Consider the following 6,205-nt stretch of genomic DNA (forward strand, 5'->3'; position numbering starts at 1 on the left):
CTGCAGAGTTGCCCTAGTATTGATATTAGCATCCAGAGCCTGAGACTAGCGTTGGAATCTGGCTCAAGGGATTTATCTCTGTGGATATAAAGCTTTGCTTGAATTCACATTATTTATTATATTGATGACATTCTTATGGTATGTCTTTCTATAGAGATAGTTTCAAAGAAACCTGCACCTCCTCTGAGTAGAAGAAAATGCTTTTTTCCAGTAAGGTGAATACAGCCGCCTGATGCTGTAACCGGTATGAGTGCTCTTAACTCCTGTTAACTTTTTCACATTGTAGTGGTGTCCCAAGAGAAATCAAGAATCTGACAGAGCACTGCTTTATAATGGGCTGTGGATTAAAAGTAATGAATCACTTACAGGAAGTTGTCTTTGCTGGAGCATAAACCAACATTTTCAGTCTCCAAAGCAATTCTCAAAGCACTTAAAAAAAAAAAAAAAAAGTGCTCCCCCTGCTCTGTACCTTTCACCTGTCATTCAGCAGCATCTTCATGCCAGCACATACAGGATGGAGAGAATTTTGTAAACTTTCTGTCAGTATTATAATCTGAGCCTTTTTACCCTGCCCGTAAACCACTTACACCCTCCCATATCTCCTAACATATTCCTTATGTTCAAAGGGTTGTTGTTTCAAATTTTGTCTCGTACCTCCCACCTGAGATGCTCAAGTGCTGACAAAGCCCTTCTCACCAGAGCTAGCAGCTGTGCTGCACACAGTGTTTGTGTAAGAGCTATATATTAGTATTAATCAAAGCATCAGGATGAAATTACTCTTTTTTCCTCACTCAACTTTACTTCTGACTTGTGGTTCATCAGACAGTTTTCATGGCTTCTCTTCCAAAGAGGCATTAGAGATAGAGTGTGAAATGCAACTAAGCCCGATCTACAAGCACTAGCATCTGCTCCCTGAGATTTCACAAGCCTGAAAATCTTCCTGGGCAAAAGTTTACTACAGTTCATTGTCTCTACAATAGGCTTTTTCATATTCTGCAATGGGATTTTTTTTTCTGAAGAGAAAATATTTGAACTAGGACACTGACTGTCCTTGGCTTTTTGGTATCATATGAAAAGGGCTCTAATCTGATTACAGTGCTGTGACTCTTTTAGATAAATTGAAAGACCTTTTTCTTCTCAGCAGCCCTCTGATATGTAGTAGAAGGAAACTTTCCTTTAAGACGGACCTTGTGTTTTGTCTTCTGTGGTGCATTTGAAGGTAGCTACATTGTGTCATATAACATCTCAGAAATGTTATTGGTAACAAAGTGATGTATGATGCTTTTTGGCATGAGATGAGGACATGCACTAGGAGATTGATCTCCTATTGTCTTGATACAGCAGACTATCTTCATTTTCTCTTTTTAAACCTGAAGTCTTTTTGTGATATAGTGTCTTTTTTTGTGATATAGTATCTTTTTTGATGGCAATTGCAATAGGGCATGCTTTTGAAATTAACTGCTTTTTTGCTAATCATTCATCCTCTAAATCTTTTGCATTGTACCTGAAAAATATGCGGATGTATTTCAGTGCTACAACAAGTCTTTAAAGTCATTTCCCACTTCCTGATTAGAAACCCATTATCGAGTTAATTATTTCACACATCTGGTGATTCTTGTGTTTAATGTTTGCCTCCCTTCTACAACTGAAGGTCCTATAATGAATCTGTTGTGCAACTGTGGGTGAATGGCAATTTTGAACTTTGTATTGTGGTCAGGGCTCAGGGAAAACTCATTGGCTTATTTATATTGAATAACATGCCCAGGTGACCTGCTTGCACACCTGAATTTCATATGGCAGCAGTAAGGTTTACTGAGATCATGTGCATGTTGTTTTTGTATTACATAATTTGCAGTCCTGCCTACAAGCTCCTGAACCCAGGCCCAGAGGTGCAGTTTATGCTGAGTTTTTAGCTTTTTTTGTAAAGAAAAACCCCGAACAACAGAACAATACCTTTGCTGTTGAAGAACAAAAGGCAACTTTCAAAGTTCTTCGGAAGCCACAACACAGTCATTTCATCCACTGCTTCCTAATGTGGCAGCAAACAGTGCTTGTCTAGAATTTCAGTCTTTGCACACTGAGAAGAAAACTCTTTCAGCTACCCAGTCTAGAGTTGTTGGATATTTCTTTGGGAGACAAAACCTGCATTCTCCCAAAAGCAGAGAAGTGGTGGATAGATGAAGATGGTGCCCATGACAGTCTTTCATGCTCCTCTCCTATAACCTCTTCTGTAGGACTACATGGTTAATTCCCATGAAGATGGCTTTCAGGCTAGACACGTGGTCTCCAGCTTCTCACCTCCTCCGGAGGAACCGAAATGCGCAGGAAGCCACCCCTCATGAGCATTAGTCATTCTGGTTTTTGTCATTGTGCTGTTTTGGATATGTATGTGTAGTTTTTAATCTCTTTCCAAGAGGTTAGGACAGGGAAGTGCTAACCTCTGACACAGCACCAGTAGCCTACGTCTCTTCAGAGCAAAACTCTGTGAATGCAGAGTATATCCCTTAATCACTGCAATCCCATTTTGCCCCCTGAGGAAGTGCAAGATTGCTAATGTAATCCATGCTTTGGAGTAATGTGAGAATATTACTTTGGCTTTCTGGCTGCTAAACACTTCTTGGTTGCCTAACCCAGGTGTATCCAACCTCAGTGTGATACTTCAGCATTTCTTTACCCTTTGAAAGTATGATTTTGAGGCCAGGCTAGAATTTCACTCCATGTAGACAAGATATGTGCCTTGAAGCAAATTTGGGATTCGGAAAAGCATGACCCTGCTTGCAATTAAAATTGTTGGATATGCTCAAGCTAAATATGTCATTAAGGCATTGCCATTTTATCATTTTTTATATTGTTATTGTTCCAGGTGTTTACAGTTCTGCACTTAAGAAGGCTCAGACCTGTGCTTTGCCAGCAGCAGCAGTGCCAGGAGGCAGGCTGTTATATCCTGGTGCATGTGTTTGAAGACACAAAGGACAGGCAGGGCTTGGGAAAGACTGCTTTAACTTGATATGTTCTTTCTTGCTTGGAAATAAGGCTTTCTTTAAAAACAAACAAACAAAAAAAAAAATCCCTGACAGGATTGTACTAAATCTGGAAGACCTGTGTGTGATTTGTGGGTGAACACTATCGAATACTAGAGCAGCTAGCAGGTGCGTGCTCACAGTGACTATGAAGGTCGAGCACTTGATGCTTTTACTATGCCATTATCTGTAAATGTGCTCTAGCCCATGTTCAATCTTTCTGCCAAAGGCAGTCCATACAATATGATTTTCCCTCCCGTTACATGCTCATGTCTTCCTCAGGTCCATCCTGGATTTGCTAGGATAGCTATTCTCGCCTCTTCCCTTTGTATTCAAATCAATGCAAAGACTGATACTCTATGATGAGCAGATTTTCGAACATCTGCTCTTGCCAAATGGACTGGCAAATCTTTTACATAATTTTATTCTAACGCCCTTCTAGGCCTCCTTGCTCCACAAAGTTGTGCAACTGTTTGCTTGCTTAAACAAACTTTGATGACATTTTAGTCTGACTAGAGTAATTTTTACTCCTAACTTCATCTGTTGGCAACAAGATTGCTCCGTTCTTCTCAGATTAACCTTTTAAATGCTACAGCTAGTGTTTGTCTTATATCATGTGTTTTGGACCCCCTCCAGAGCTAGAAAATACTGTGTGTTCTCATATCCAAGGTTATCTGTTCCTTATCCTTCATGGATTTGAAATCCAGAGGTTACTTTCGATTGGCTGCACATTACCTCACTTTTGGCTGAGAGTAAGACTGGGCACACAGAGAGTGGAGTAACAAGCTATTGTGTGTGAGCTCCTCAAAGGTAAATGAGAGGAAAACTATTTCAAACACCTTAAATGAAAGAAGGGGGGTAGACTATTTCACATTCATTGTAGATTAAGTGTGTACACAGAGACACTTACTGCAGAACAAGTGGCATATGTTATTTTGCTCCCAAATCCGCAACCTCCAACACAATGGAGGTGTTTAAAGGGAAAATGGTATTGAAGACCTCTCTTACCATTTGATGAGTTTCTTAAATTTGAGAGTGGTCGCAAATTAGTTAGGATATTAAGTATAGCACAGGAAACACAAATCATATAACCCATGTACCAGAAAAATACATCCTCATAGTTTGAAACATACATGAGAAGAGCTAGACAAAAACAAGCTTTTTTTTCTTTAATGTGCTATTATGCACATGAAAATTATGCAATGTTTATCAGCAATTGTTTGCTAGCAGCAGTTATTTTGTGTCAGACTGCCCAGTTTAAACTATGCTGGCTGTTACAGGAAGCCAAGAATTCAAAGTTTATATTGCAGTTCTGGGAGCCAGGAGGGGCTTGCTGCAGAGGAGGGCAGGGGAAGATAGGAGTTGTCTTTCGGAGGCAGCACAGCTGCATTCCAGGCAGTCAGATGCTAACTGCTGAATAATTTATTAGACAATTATAGACATTTTTCCAGATTATTCAAGGACTTGTTTCATCGTTATGAAGCTTAACAGATACATTTGTATCAATAAAGGCCACTGTACCTATCTTTGTGTATGCCATTTACTATAGGGGGAGATCCTATTAAAACATTTCAAAGCAAGCAGGATCACAGCTTTATTAGTTTCTAGACAACTTATTAATTGTTTGCGTGATACTGATAGAGCTCTTTTAAGCTTTTTCATTATCCAGTAACTTTTCCTTTACTTATCACACATCTGAGTCATGGACATGGTCTGAATTCCAATCTGCTGTGCTCACATCTGGGGCTTTCTGTGCTCCCCATGGCCACCGAGTGCTTCCATCACCTGACAGACAGACTTTTGGAGTGCATTAAAAATGGCAGATTTAGATTCTACTGTTTTTTTTATTTATTTTATTTATTTTTTTTCCCTGTGTGGGTTTTCTCCGGATGGTAAAGCTTGAAACATGAACCCAGCATGTCCTGTATCTGTCTGCTCTGGATATAATATGTAAGGAGAAAATGACTTTAACTTTTACAGAAGGAGATGGGTGTGCCTAAGCCAAATTGTGCTTAAACTAAAAGCAACCAGTTTTAACTTTCACAAATATTTCTTAAAATCACTTCACAACCCTTAATATTTTCTTAAATACCCTGACCCTACATCTAATCCCTTGTGCATTTGTACATGAATATATTGAGTAATATTGAGCAGCTCACTATTCCCTTCGTGAATCTTTTTGTGCGTGTGTAGAATGTCATTTAAATGGGTGGATGTAAATTAGATTTTACTAAGGAAATCAGGCCATTTTAGCCAACCATTTGGCCCCCAGTCCTGCAAACAAAGCCAGCTGAATCTCATGTTTTTCCTGAACTGCTTGTGAACTTTCAGAGCAACACGAAATGATAGAAAAAAGATTTAAATTTATGTCATGATCTGCAGTTCTGTCAGGGTTTTCAGAGGCAAACACAACTTGTTTTAAAAAAGACTGAAGTAACCATTGTATGCTAAAATGCTCACATCATGAGATAATGTTCATCTCTTGCTTTGGCAAAGATGCTAAATTCTGTTTGTGCTGTAATCTCTTCCTTCTGTCATTGAACACACAAGTGGAGTGCATCTGTGTGGGTGAGGAAGCAAATTGTTAGCTTTGAGTGAAAATGCTTGTGGAAATAGCCATGCAGACCACATCCTCCCTGTTCTCCAAAACCAGGATTTATATTCTCTATACTTGGTTGACTGGAATGATCCCCTTTTAAGATACTGAGAAGTAAAAATCATCATCACCACCCGTTAGCTCCTGTATAAAATGCTCTTACCTTACTGGTAGTCTAGACTAATAACCTCTACACTCTGATCCAGTGTCATGGTCATTTTGGTCACCTAGCTTACTTGGAAGCTAACCTAAGTCAGCTAATAAAACGACTACTTTAAAGTATAGTACAGACTTGTCGTTTAGTGATGGGGAGATGCAGCTCCCTTTCCTCTTGTGATTAATGGAGGGATTTTTCACTGATTTCAGCAGGAGGGAGCTGGCTCACACTTGGAAGACTCTCTGCATATGTCATTTTTCTTCCCCAAAGTTTATTGTTGCCCGCCCCCCACTTTAACTATATACACTTTTATTGGCATAGCAGAGGTGGCGGGGAAGGCAAGCACCTGAAGGTGACCAGCGCCGTTTTCCAGCGCGCTCGGGCCGGGGCACCGCTGCCTCCGCTCGCTGCGGAGCGCTCCGCGCCGGCGGG

This window comes from Rhea pennata, chromosome 4 (genome assembly GCF_028389875.1).
Source record: "Rhea pennata isolate bPtePen1 chromosome 4, bPtePen1.pri, whole genome shotgun sequence".
In the NCBI taxonomy this organism is placed as follows: domain Eukaryota; kingdom Metazoa; phylum Chordata; class Aves; order Rheiformes; family Rheidae; genus Rhea; species Rhea pennata.